Genomic DNA, 15,215 nt, shown 5'->3' on the forward strand with positions numbered 1-15,215 from the left:
AGTTCTAGACAACACTTAAAAATATTTTTGTGAAATGTGTGTCAAAACCTTCCTAGTTTTGTCAGATTAGCCCTTCAGAATAGTGACAGGGTGATTTGTGCACTCTTACTGAGCCCCCTCGATGTTGCATGGCTATTTCTCATTCTCTCTATTTCAAGGAGTGGGACCAGAGGTGGACTGTTTTCTATCAGTACACACAGCACAACACATCACGTACTCCTGACAAAGGGGGAGATTTATCACAACCTGTCTAGAAGAAAAGTTGCTGAGTTTCCCATAGCAACCAATCAGATCGCTTCTTTCATTTTTTAACAAGTCCTCTGCAAAATAAAAGAAGTGATCTGATTGGATGCTATGGGCAGCTATTCCTTTGCACAGGTTTTTATAAATCTCCCCCATAGTGCTGGAGAAAGTGTACTGGACTCAACAGGCTAGCACTGTGCTGGTGATTTTATTACATTTAAAAAAAAAAAAAAAAAAAAAAAAAAAAAATTTTACACAGGGTGGCCACACATACCAATTTTACTGGGATTGTCCTGCTTTTTGGTACAGCTGTCCCTGTGTCCCCAAATGATCATTCAGAACCCAGGAATGTCCTTTTTTTTTTTTTTTTTTAATGGATAATTACTGCCCATACATCCTCCTGCTTGGCTCTGCTTCTCCAGACTGGGTGCATTGCATGTCAGTGATGGCCTGCATCCACTTAAAGGACATCTGCAGTGCTGGGCAAAAAAACTTTTTTTTACCTCATTTAATAGGTCTTTGAAAGACCTTTCCAACGATGTCTCCCCCATCAAAATTGGCCCAGTCGTTCTCCCGTTATCAGCACACGAATTACGGAGGAGAAGTGAAAGTAAAACTACATCTCCCATCATGCCTTGTGCTTACTTCCTGTAAGCTGCTGCCCTCCCCCTGTTCTATCCCCCCGAGCAAATTATTATATTGTAACGCCCACATCTCCCTTCCCTATGCATACACCCTCCCCTTCTGCTCATCTCCCCCTCCCCATGCTGGCTCCTGTCCAGTGATGAAGCAGCTGCCTCCGTGCTCACTGTAGTGTGGGCTCTGGAGAGTGGAGAGTGAAAGTAAAAATGGTAAAAAAAAACCCATAATTGTTTGTCTATAAAACTGTCCTGATATTGGTCCCTCCATCTTTTTCACAACTACAACTCCAAGCATGCCCAGTTATTTTATATGCTGTTCGGGCATGCTGGGAATTCCAGTGGTGCCTCCAGCTGTTGCAAGACTACAAATCCCAGCATGCCCTGTCAGCTTTCTGCTGTTTGAGTGTATAAAGGAGTTGTAGTTCACCAACACCTCTACTGTATCAGGAGACTCCTGGGAGTTGTAGTTCACCAACACCTATATTGTATCTTTGTAGTCTCCTGGGGGTTGTAGTTCACCAACACCTATATTGTATCTCTGTAGTCTCCTGGGAGTTGTAGTTCACCCAACACCTCTATTGTATCAGGAGTCTCCTGGGAGTTGTAGTTCACCAACACCTCTATTATATCTCTGTAGTCTCCTGGGTGGTGTAGTTCACCAACACCTCTATTGTATCTCTGTAGTCTCCTGGGTGTTGTAGTTCACCAACACCTATATTGTATCTCTGTAGTCTCCTGGGGGTTGTAGTTCACCAACACCTATATTGTATCTCTGTAGTCTCCTGGGGGTTGTAGTTCACCAACACCTCTATTGTATCTCTGTAGTCTCCTGGGAGTTGTAGTTCACAAACACCTATATTGTATCTCTGTAGTCTCCTGGGAGTTGTAGTTCACAAACACCTCTATTGTATCTCTGTAGTCTCCTGGGAGTTGTAGTTCACAAACACCTGTATTGTATCTCTGTAGTCTCCTGGGAGTTGTAGTTCATACACCAGTGTTTCCCAACCAGGGTGCCTCCAGATGTTGCAAAACTACTATTCCCTGGTTGGGAAACACTGGCATACACACACACATAACAGGGACTACAACTCCCAGCATGTGTCATTCAGTAGTCCCCCCCCCCCCCCATCTCACACACAGAATCATCTCCAGTATGATATTTATTCCCTGTATACACCACCAGCCCGTGCAGTGTAATATGCCTCCTTCACACACACGTCCTCCCCTCCCCTCCCTGCTCTGTGGTTTGCTCTGTGTTTCCCCCGTGAAAACTTGAATCCTCCCCGTGATAAGTGAGGTCCTGTGTAGACAGAGCAGGGGAGGGGGGAGGAGCTGTGGACGTCCTCATTCTCCCCCTGCTTCAATCTTACAGATAGGGGCGTTTCTGAGGATGAGCCTATGGCTGCCTCAGAAAGCACCCGCTCATGCATATGCATAAGCAGGGAGGACCTGACAGAGGCTAGGGGGAGCACAAACACTGCTGGGAGGAAGAGATTTCCATCCCCAAGATGGCGGCTGCAATGTAATGAATAGGGGACGGACGCAGGACTACTGGGCTATGCTGGCAACTCTAATATCTCAGAAACGGCTGCATATAGGTAAATAGAAATAATTGACTGAATTGTATAACTTTTGTTTGGGGAACATTTGGGCAGGGATTTTTGACCACTACAGTTGTCCTTTAACAGAGGCTGTCGGGAGGTAGCACGGCGCATGTGCGGGACTTAACGTGCTGTGCACCCAGTCTGGTGGAGCGCACCCATGCAGGGGGGGGGATGTACAGGCCAACCAGGATGGTAATTATCAAGAATGCTCCAGTCTGGGGACCTACTGCTATGGCCAATAGGCTCTGACCCTGGTGGTTGGAACACCGAAGCAGAGGGGCAGTGCACAGAAATACTGCTTGCAGCCAGATAGTTTACATGGCTGGAGGCAGTATGTTTGCTGATTTGTAAAAACAAGCAGACTAAGGACATGGAGTACATGTCCTGTTGTCTGAGACAAATTTTTTATTTATTTTTTGTTCAGTTGGTGTCAAGTTGGTGTCCCGTGTGTTTTTTTTTTTATACTGGATAACCCCCATCAAGATTAATTTTACCTCCCATGGGTTATAGCTCTCTTATGCAGGAGTGAGCAGCATTGTTATCCCACAACTTAGCTGATTTAACCCCTTTACAAGGGGAACTCTGGTACTGAACATATTATCCCCTATCCACAGGATGATCTCCTGCCGGGTGCCCCGGCTCTCCTTATACCAAAAAACTCCCATAGGGGTCTCAGGGCAACTTATAAATTAACACTATTTTAGGGACTAGTCCCTAAGTACCACCCTAAACTAAAGACACTCTTAATTAGTCAAATGAAACTTAGCTTTCACACTAAAGTTAAAATGTTACAGAGCTCTTAGATACCATTTGTGGCAAAGGTGTTTTAAAATTCGGTAAATCACCTTATGTGATCACTTTTTGTATATTGATCTCCGAGATTCACTGTGACCATATTATCAAGTGCAAACTATTCTTTAGCATACATCTCTGCTCTTTTCCCTTGTTTGGGAATGGCTGCACTTAAACGTGTACACTAGAGATGAGCGAATTGAAGTTGACGAACCCCAATTCGTTACGAATTTCATAAAAAATTCGATTTGCAACGAATACGAATATCGCCGCAATTCTATCGCGCGAATCGCTTCATTAAACTCCATTTTACAGCGTTCCAGGCTATTGGAGACCTAAGATGGCGGATCCACATGGGGCAGGGGATTATGGGAGGGCAGGAAACAGTGGCAGGAATGAAGGTAGGCAGGCTGACCCTGAATCACATGTGAGATGCAGCCTATCAGTGTTCACTGACCCCTGTGATGTAACAGCCCTATATAATCGGCCATCTTCCCTCTGGTCATTTCTCCTATGCAGGAGATAGGGAAAGGAAGTGACTGCATGTCTGTGTGCTGATCGCATACAACGGCGTTATACAGCATATACCGTATTTTTCGCCGTATAAGACGCACTTTTTCTTCCCCAAAACTGGGGGGAAAAAGTTGGTGCATCTTATACGGCGAATACACCCCTATCGCAGCGGTCCCTGCAGCCATCAACGGCAGGGACCCGCGGCTAATACAGGACATCACTGATCGCGGTGATGCCCTGCATTAACCCTTCAGACGCGCCGATCAAAGCTGACCGCCGCATCTGAAGGGAAAGTGACACTAACCCGGCTGTTCAGTCGGGCTGTTCGGGACCGCCGCAATTTCACCGCGGCGGTCCCGAACAGCCGACTGAATAGCCGCCTGCCTCCTTGGTGTCTTCTACGTTCAGGGATCCCCTGTATGGCCGGCGCTCTCCTTCCTCGTCATCACGTCGTCGCGTACGTGCGTTGGCGTGCGTAACGACGTGATGACGGAGAGCGAGGATACCCGGCCGGCAGCAGAGACGTTCCGGAGCGACATCCAGGGCTGCGGTGACGGGTCCGGAGTGGCGGGGACACGTGAGTCTTATCTCCTCCTGCAGTGGTCTTCAACCTGCGGACCTCCAGATGTTGCAAAACTACAACTCCCAGCATGCCCGGACAGCCGTTGGGTGTCCGGGCATGCTGGGAGTTGTAGTTTTGCAACATCTGGAGGTCTGCAGGTTGAAGACCACTATTGGGTTCAAAATCTAAATTTTTTTAGATTTTGCCCCTAAAAATTGGGTGCGTCTTATACGCCGGTGCGTCCTATAGGACGAAAAATACGGTATGCAGCGGTGACATCAGCATTAGGGAAAGACACGGCACAGTGTTGCTGCAGTTCTGACCGAGAATGATTCTACCTCGTACTTACTCAATATAGCAGGCATAGAGGTGCTGCATAGCAGTCACCTGAGTCATAGATCTCACAGCTGTTTTACCTGTATGGAGCATCTAATCTCCAATTGAGTTTTTTCTGTTGCTCCACAAATCTGATTCTCACAATTGTGTGACAGAGTTCAATTTAGGGTTTAATCCCTCTAATTTTTTTTTTTCTGTGGTGCTGCACTTTTGGGTCCTGCTGCTGTTCAGAAATAAGTCATAATAGTGTGGACTTTAGTGCCTTTTTACCATTTTCCACCTGTTATTCTGTCTCAAATTCAGTGTTATACCACACGTTATACACCTGCCGGTGTATTAAAGAAAAAAGTTTTTCCTGTGTACAAATACGCTTAACAGTGGCCTTATCATTGCAAAGGGCCTACATACAAGCAAATAGCGTACCATATACCACCTTTTTTTTCTGTCTCTGTGCTAAATTCAGTGTTATACACCTGCCGGTGTATTGAAGAAAAAAAAAAGTATTTCCTGCATACAAATACGCTTAACAGTGCACTCATCATTGCAAAGGGCATACATACAACCAAGCAGTGTACTATTTAGTACCTGTATTTCTATCTCGGTGCAAAATTCAGTGCTATTCCACACATTAGTATACACCGGCTGGTGTATACAACAACAAAAAAGTTTTTTTCTGCATATAAATACGCTTAACAGTGCGCTCATCATTGCAAAGGGCATACATAGAACCAAGTAGTGTACTATTTACTACCTGTTATTCTGTCTCTGTGCTAAATTCAGTGCTATTCCACACATTAGTATACACCTGCTGGTGTATTTAAAAAAAAAAAAAATTGTTTTTTCTGCGTAGAAATACACATACCAGTGCGCTCACCAAAGAACAGCAAGAGCCATCTGAAAGGAAGGCACGCCACAGCATCCTTGGACAGAGTCCAAGCCAAGGAAACCAAATGGTGTTGGACCCTAGATGTCCAAGCGGACCAGAGCACGCCGAAGAAACATCCCACCAGAATGGAAACTGAGGGGGAAAACAAATGAGAACCCAGCAGGGACTCTCAGGCTCGGGGAACAGGAAGGTTACTCCAGAAGACTATGGAGTCAGTGCAGTACAAACTGACACAAACAAAAAGGGAATGAAGAACACACCCTTCCAGGGAGGTTGCTACGAGGGAGGGAAAAAAAAGCAATGGTAGGACCCGAAACAACAGATGGTGGCTAGACCAGCTGACGTCAGCCATACAAAAGAACATAAACTCCTCCCACCAGAGGAGAGCCAAGACTGTGAGAGTAGCAGCAGATAACCATAAAACAGAAAAAGAGCCAGGCTGCAATGGTGGACAGTAAGAACTCAAGCCTGGACACTATCGAGGACATTTATCATCGTTGCTTTGGTAAGCAAGTTCTGTAGTCATTTTTTTTCTTGCTATTTTTTTTGCTTATGTACGACATATTTATCATACTATCACAGGGGGTTGATCACTTTTAAATACCATTTTTTTTATTTTTTAGCACACATAAGCAAAAACCAAATAATGACTACAGAACACCACTATGCAGCGTTGAAAAAAAATTTGCATATATATGTGTGTGTGTGTGTGTGTGTGTGTGTATATTTATTACATTTTTTTTTAACACTTTTTTTCTCCCTAAATGTACTTATTCTACAGATCCATGTATCCTGTGGACTTCTTCGGATTCGGTGGACTACTTCGACGACCAGCGTTTTTCTTTGCTTGATAATAAAATGGTTAACGAGGGCTTGTGGGGGAGTGTTTTTTTTGTAATAAAATTTTTTTTAAACCTGTTTTTTTTTTTTACTTACTGGACAGGCTTAGTAGTGGAAGCTGTCTTACAGATAGAGTCCATTACTAAGCCGGGCTTAGCGTTAGCCACAAAAACAGCTAGCACTAACCCCCAATTATTACCCCAGTACCCAACACCACAGGGGTGCCGGGAAGAGCCAGTACCAACAGGCCCGGAGCATCAAAAATGGCGCTCCTGGGCCTAGGCGGTAACAGGCTGGCGTTATTTAGGCTGGGGAGGGCCATTAACAATGGTCCTCGCCCATCCTGGTAACGTCAGGCTGTTACTGTTTGGTTGGTATTTGGCTGAGAATAAAAATGGGGTGGACCCTATGTTTTTTTTTTTTTTCTAAATATTTAATTATTAATTTAAAAAAACAACAAACGCATAGGGTCCCCCCTTATTTTTATTCTCAGCCAAATACCAACCAAACAGTAACAGCCTGACGTTACCAGGGTGGGCGAGGACCATTGTAACTGGCCCTCCCCAGCCTAAATAACGCCAGCCTGTTACCACCTAGGCCCAGGAGTGCCATTTTTGACGCTCCGGGCCTGTTGGTACCGGCTCCCCTGTGGCATTGGGTACAAGGGTAATTGGGGGTTAGCGCTAGCTGTTTTTGTGGCTAACCCTAAGCCCAGCTTAGTAATGGACTCAGTCTATAAGACAGCTTCCACTACAAAGCCTGTCAAGTAGAGATGAGCGAACTTACAGTAAATTTGATTAGTCACGAACTTCTCGGCTCGGCAGTTGATGACTTATCCTGCATAAATTAGTTCAGTTTTCAGGTACTCCAGTGGGCTGGAAAAGGTGGATACAGTCCTAGGAGACTCTTTCCTAGGACTGTATCCATCTTTTCCAGCCCACCGGAGCACCTGAAAGCTGAACTAATTTATGCAGGATAAGTCATCAACGGCCGAGCAGAGAAGTTTGTGACGAATCAAATTTACTGTGAGTTTGCTCATCTCTACTGTCAAGTAAAGAAAGGAAAAAACAGGTTTAAAAAAAAAAAATTATTACAAAAAACACTCCCCCACAAGCCCTCGTTAACCATTTTATTAAAATCAAACAAAGAAAAACGATGGTCATCGAAGTAGTCCACCGAATCCGAAGGAGTCCACAGGATACACGGATCTGAAATGAGAAGGAAAAAAAATAAAATGGGTTAGTACATCTATTATCACCTGCTTGCACATCTCCTGCTCCGCACGACTACAACTCCCAGCATGCCCTTACAGCAAGGACATGCTGGGAGTTGTAGTTGTGTGGTGCAGGAGATGTGTGGGCAAGTGAAAAGCTTGTCCCCTGCCCCCAGCTGCAGGACTACAACTCCCAGCATGCCCTTACAGTAAGGACATGCTGGGAGTTGTAGTCCTGCAGCTGGGGGCAGGGGACAAGCTTGTCATTCGCCTGCACTGCACAACTCCAACTCCGAGCATGTCCTTACAGTAAGGGCATGCTGGGAGTTGTAGTCCTGCAAAGGGATCACGGGCACACACAGACAGTTACACACAGTCACACACAGTCTCACACACACACACACACACACAAATAGAGACAGACACACACACACTCACCCATCCAGCGCAGCGATCCTTCTCTCCAGGCCCCCTGCGAGTGCCGTCACTGACGGAGGGACGTCAGGCCGGCCCAACCGAAGACGTGGGAGTGGAGGCTGGGCACAGTACAGGTGAAGGCCGGGGGGGCTGGGGGGAGTAGAGGGGTGCTGGTGGGGGCGGAGGCCGGGCACAGTGCAGGTGAAGGCCGGGGGGGGGGGGGGGTATGCTGACGGACCCCCCCCCCCCTGACTGACTCCTATATCCCCTAATCATGTCACTGTTCCGGTCAGTTCCTGTGATTGGCTGCTGCTGCTGGTCCTGGCCAATCACAGGACCCAGCGGGAAATGTGAAATGACAGATGGGAGTTGTGTGGCGCTGGCAGGTGAGAGGGGGGGGGATGTAAATCACTGCAGTATCCCGGTAGCGAAGTGAGGGTAGTGGGGAGAAAGTATGTCGGAGCCCGGGCGGCAGTAGCTTTTCCTGCTCCATGTTGGAGCTGGAGTAAATATAGTCAATTTTTACGGCCGTTACGACATTTTATTGCGCACCTGCGACTGTCGCAGTTAAAAAATACCTGACTAAAGCAAATTCATTTTGAAAAATTAACTACGTGAGCAAGTTTGAATTTTTTCACGCAAATTGTCGCACGAAAACACACGTAGTCACAGTTGCGACAATTATAGTAAAGAAAACCTGACTAAACCCCTTGATAAATGTGTCATTAATTATATATATATATATATATATATATATATATATATATATATAAAAGATTGCTCTCAGCAAAAACCAAGGGCCCAGTCAGATACCCCACCTATATAGTGGGAACAGAGAGATGGCAACATCTTGGCGGCAGAAAAAAACCTCAACAAAAGTACTGACTCATGCCAAGCACCCTGATCCCCATACCCCCTGTAGAAAGGGGACTAGCAAAGTGCGCCAGGCACTGTAGGAGCAGGGAGATGCTGCCCCACAGCCACGGGATAAGTACTGGGTGGACGTAGCCCCCAGGCCCAGCGACAACCCAGTAGGTGATACGTTGGAGAAGGCCAAAGAAGCAGCACGGGGCGACTCACTCGAAACTACCACTTGGCAGTGGGTTACCTGAACTACCGTCTATGGTGTGGAAGGTGTATGGTAGGTGACCTGACATAGTTGTAAGCCATGTGGACAACCGTCCGGCTGACCGGTATAGGAGAACTTTAGTGCACAGGGTCACCCCATGCAAACTCCCACAGAAAGCAGGGTACCAGAGTGCGGCCTATCCAACGGGCGACCTGGTAATGCAGAAGACCCAACAGACAAAGGACTGTCCAACTGGCATCAATCCCATGTACCTGTAGGGACCCTCCTCCAGATCCCTCACTCAGCCATGTGGTACTGGTAAACTTGGCTATGTCAGCGGCAGCCCTGAGGTCAAAGACTGATGGCGGCGGAAACCGTGCAGATAACAGTCTGGCTAAATAAGAACATCTCCAGGTGCTTGGTAAAAATGGAAGTCAGAAATGCGATAACTGAGCCCCTTTGTCACCTGTGGCCTAGAAACCCCCTCCCCTGGGCGTTAAGAGGGAGGCAGAGGAGCCGTGGAATGCATCCCTGTCATCCTGAATACGGTCCGTAGGAGACGCTGGGTCCATTCTACGTATACCATGCACAGCCTTGGGGTACCGCAACTCCTGCCGCAAATACATCAGTCGCGTGACTTGTGACAGGGGGCAAAAAAAAACATGCAGACCACTGTCTGGTTCACCGGTATGGATCCAGAGTCGACAACAAACCATTCCGTCGGGCACCCCGCACAGTAGTGAGGTACTGGAACTCCAGCCGCAGATACATCAGCCGTGTGATGTGCGACAGGCGGTGTAGGAAACCATGCAGACCACAGTCTGACTTACTGTTATGGGTCCAGTGTAGACAACGTGACACGCCATCGGAACCTCGAACAGTAGTGAGGCACCGGAACTCCAACCACAGATACAACAGTTGTGTGACAGGCGGGGTAGGAAACCACGCAGACCACTGTCTGGCTTACTGGAGTCCATAGTCGACAACGAGTCATTCTGTCTGCACCTAGCACAGTAGAGAGGTACTGGAACTCCAGCCGCAGATACAGCAGCTGTGTGATGAGAGACAGGCGGCAGAGAAAAACCATGCAGACCACTGTCTGGCTTACTGGTATGGGTCCATAGCATACAATGGGTCATCCTTTGGATACCTCTCACATAGTGGGGTACTGGAGTGCCAGCCGCGGACGTAGCAACTGTGAAATAAGTGAAAGTTGAGACTACGGTCTGGCATAATAATCTTGGATCCAATCCATGCCCCCGCCAGAATATTCCCATGGAGACTTTGCACTGGATGTGGGGATCCGGGGCACCAGCCGCAGATGCGGCAGCCTATGGGGAAGGGAATGACATACTAAGGCATGACATACTAAGGACAACCCAGGATGGGAGGCCGGCAGACCTGACAGATGAGGAATCTCAAAGGAAACCAGAGCATCTGCCAGGAATGCCAAAGAGCTTCACTTGTATGGCACGCAGTGGTAGGATAGAACAGTTTGCTTGAAAATATATGCCAGTAGTTTTCAAGGGAAAGTTAATTCCCGGCAACAACCCGCCACGGCGGATGACATATGCTCCCTGACCATGAGCCACAGTGCAGCATCAGGGATGCCAGAGGGATACCTAAAGCGGCTTATGTCATTTGTGAATAGTAGATCACCTGCCAGGGTAACTGAAACAAAGCAGCCGTCAAAGAACAGGTATGCCTACCAGGCTGCAATAGAAATTAGAGCACAATTATTGGCCACAAGAGGGTGCCAAACCACTCCAAATAGCATGAGTGACCAAGCAATACTTTTAAAAAATGTTTGTAGCTGGAATGGAGCATGGGGCTCAGGGCACCCTGAGTGAAAAATTGCTGCTGAACTTTGAAGCCCTCTGATGTCTTCCAAAAGTAAAAACATGTCAACTTTATGATGCAAACATAAAGTAGACATATTTATGGACATTTATCAACGGGTTTAGTCAGGTTTTCTTTACTACAATTGTCGCAAAATTGTCGCAACTGCGACTACGTGATTTTCGTGCGACATTTTGACTGGAAAGCGAGAAAAGCAAGTTTTCCAAAAATTTACTACGTAGTAATTTTAAAATGGACTACGGGTAGTCAGGTATTTATTAACTGCGACAGTCGCAACTGTGCAAAAAAAAGTCGCAACAGGGTTAAAAATTGACTAAATTTACTCCAGCTCAAACATGGAGCAGAAAAAGCTACTACCAAAGTAAAAAAGGAAAAATTGCTTACGTGAAAAAATTATCAACAGGCTGAAACCAGTTGATAGATACGTCTCACATAAGCAAAAAAAAAGTAAGGAAAAAATTACTAAAAAAAAAGAATACATAAGCAAACATTGATAAATGTCCCTCATTGTATTTGTGAATCAATAAATAATTTATTTGTAATGTCTATTTTCCTTACAAGCAGAGAGCTTCAAAGTTAGAAAAATGCTAAATTTTCAAAGTTTTCATCAAATTTTTGGATTTTTCACCAAAAAATTATGCAAATATTGAAGAAAATTTACCACTAACATAAAGTAGAATATGTCACGAAAAAACTATCTCGGAATCAAATTTATAAGTAAAAGCATTCCAGAGTTATTAATGCTTAAAGTGACAGTGGTCAGATTTGCAAAAAATGCTCCTGTCCTTAGGGTCATAATGGGCTCCGTCCCCAAGGGGTTAAATGTCGAGTATTTGAAATGTGGGAGGACCACCAACAGATCTTGGTTTTATGACTGATGGCTGTCACAAGAGGCGGAACTCAGCTGAAAATTTGTGGAATGTCTACCTGGCAGACATTTAACACCTTTAAATAATCCGGCAGGCGCTAGGAACGCTTGGGAATGAGCAGTCTCATAGATGGCAATGCATTTCAGAGCAGAATCTCTAGAAAAGTTGAGTCTTTCTGTAGACACTGGAATCTATATTTTCATTGTGTGTCCAGTGCAGCAGAATCCCATTGAAATGAATGGGACTCTGCTGCGGCGGCATGTCTGTGAGGAATATTCTGGTGGAATTTCAGACAGACATTCTGCCATGTGGACATAGCCTAAAAAGGCAGACACACTCTTAGGCCGGGTTGACACTGCAGAATCTCCACTAAAGATCCAAAAAGGCAGCCATAGGATCCATAGATAGCAATCCATTTCTGAATTTCAGAGGAATCTGGGCTCCTCAGCTTTGGGTACCGGACGATCTCTGAAGCTGGACTTTGGTGTTGAATCTTCTTCCTCTAAGGGTATGTTCACAGCGTGGAATTCCACAGTGTGAACATTATCAGTGTGAATGGGTCTTCCGCGAGACCCGTTCACACTGTGGAATTTCAGCGACGCTGAAATTGTTCCGTGCAAGGAAAGAACATGATCATTCTTTGTGCGGTATTCCGCGAGTACTGCATAGCAGTCAAAGGTGATGGCGCGGTGCTACTGCCGAAGTATTTTCGGCGGCGGCCGCCTGATGGAATCTCCACGAGTGGAGATTCCGCAGTGTGAACATACCCTAAGCCAGGCCTGCACAACATGCAGCCCATAGTTGTATCAGTGTAATGTAAAGGAAGGTCCTAGTCTGGGACACACTGGATCACATCACTGTGGCAGGTGGGGCATTGGGGGTTGAGATAAAGGACACTCTCAGCTAATTTTGGCTGCCACCTCTGTGTCAAGGAAGGTCTACTCTAGTCACATGATCATTATAACAGTACCTTCATTCACCACTATCCTCTCCACTGCTAAGCTATGTTCACCATGTGAAGGGAGTTGGCTGTTTTAACCCAGTGAATTTTATAATGAAAATTAATTGTTTTTTATTCTGTAGGTCAATATGATTAACCCCTTAAGGACCTGGCCAATTTTCATTTTAGGACTTTCGTTATTTCCTCCTCCCCTTCTAAAAATAAAGCTTTCCTATGATTTTGTGCTGCTTATCATTGTGTTGTTACTGTCTAATGCATCACTTGTACCAATTGTTACTTTGTTTAAGGCCTAATTGGGCCGTTGGTTCCTTTTCATTATTTCAATGCTTTTCCTTACATGTTATCTGTAAGCCTATCAATAAAGCATCTTTGTTTGACTCTGTTTGAAAATCTACGGCAAAACCAAAAAAACATTTTGTGGAGTAAAATTGAAAAACAAAAACCACCATTTTAACTTTTGGAGGCTTCCGTTTCTACATGGTTCACTTGTCGATAAAAATTATTCATTCTGTAGGTCCATACGGTTACAAAGATACCAAATTTACGTAGGTTTTATTTTACTACATGCACCAAAATAGGTATGTTTAAATTGCCATCTTCTGACCCCTATAACTTCATTTTTCCACATACCGGGCTATAGGAGGGCTCATTCTTTGCACCGTGGTCTGTATTTTTTTTTTTAATTGGTACCATTTTTGTTTTGATGCAACTTTTTGATCATTTTTTTTCTGGTATATGCATACCCTCTCGGCTGTAGCACATTCATTAAAAAAAATAAGCGGATTCAAACTATTAGGAAAGTTAATTTTTTTTAGTCCCCATGGGGGGGGGGGGGGGGGGGGGCTCTAACACATGCAGAATTTTACTGTTGCATACACTGTTCAATGCTAAGCTTTGGCTCAGCATTTATCAGTGTTATCGGTGCTTTTCTGCTCCAGCCTGCCATGGCTGGCTGGGAGCTTTAGATCACCGATCTAATGGCGAGGAGGCAGGTGAGGACCCTCCTGCAGTCCTCTCAGCTGATTGGGACCATTGCAGTGAAAACACGATGTCCTGATCAACTCCGCTGAGCTGCTGGGATTGTTTTTTCAATATTTCAGACACGGTGATGAACTTTGATTGCAGCGTCTGAAGTGTTAAGGCCAGGCATCAGCCCAATCGGCGATGCCCGGCATTAAAGGAGAACTCCAGAATATAAATATTGTCCTCCATACTGCTTGCAGAAAAAAAATAAAGATGTACATACCTTCCTTCGCCTCTCCAGCATGACTCACCGACCACCAGCAACCAGGAAGAGTATCGCGCCGGTTACCGGAGGCCCTGGGGGAGCGAAGGAAGGTATGTACATCTTTATTTTTTTTACTGCCGGCAGTTTGGGGGAGAATTTTTATATTCTGGAGTTCTCTTTTAACTCTAGGTCCTGGCTGCTGATAGCAGTCGGGACCCGCCAGGTACGAAGCATGCTCAGCTTGTGAGCACGCTTCAAACCCCAGTAACCAGACGTAAAGGCGTACCTGTGTGCTCTTGATCCTTAACGGGTTAAAGTAATACCCAATTTATAACTTTTTATTGTCCTACTTTAAAAAAAATTTTTTATTTTTTTTAACAAAATCAGTATGCTTATAATTGCCCTATTCTGGAATTTTTTTTTTTGCTCCATCAAGTGTGGTTTTTATTGATAGCATTTTTGTTTTGATGGGACTTAATTTTTCTGATATGATGAAACAAAAAATCACCATCACTGGAACATCGATACGGCAGCCAAAGGGACCTCTGCCACTATTTTAGCTTATCAAACCCCCACAATTGCATTGCGAGGGTCTGATAAGAAACACTGAGCTACTGGCACTTGTTAATGCTTTTAGGCCCCCTGATCGGCATTGATCATGTCGTCTACAGGGTTAATGATACCAGCCGTCCCTCACCGCCTAAGAAGTGAGTGCGGCTTCTATGCTCGCTTCATAGTGACTTAATGCCCTAGGGCATACATGTACGTTCTGGAGTGTTAAGTCCCAGATGGCAAGGGCATACATGTACGCCCTGTGTGGTCTACAGGTTAAATTTGGGCCCCCCAACTGCCAAAGTCCACTATTTATTTATTCATGTAAATCTGCTCAGAGTGGTCTTATTTACTGATTGACAGCTATCTCTATATGCACACAGATGGCTGTCAATCACTTAGTAGGCCCATTCACTCAACTACTAAGCCCAGAATAAGCAGAGCTTCGCACAAATAAGTTGTTAGCCTGGAACTTTTCCTACAAAACTTTCTATCAATCTGCTCAGCTCCTCCTGCTCTTTAACATGATGCCTATAGATTACGCTGCATTTTCAACGTGACAGGTTCTTTTTAAGTCAACTCATTGTTGGTTTAAGCTTAGACTAGACAATCTAAGAATGAGACAAATT

Source organism: Hyla sarda, chromosome 1 (assembly GCF_029499605.1).
Source record: "Hyla sarda isolate aHylSar1 chromosome 1, aHylSar1.hap1, whole genome shotgun sequence".
Taxonomy (NCBI): domain Eukaryota; kingdom Metazoa; phylum Chordata; class Amphibia; order Anura; family Hylidae; genus Hyla; species Hyla sarda.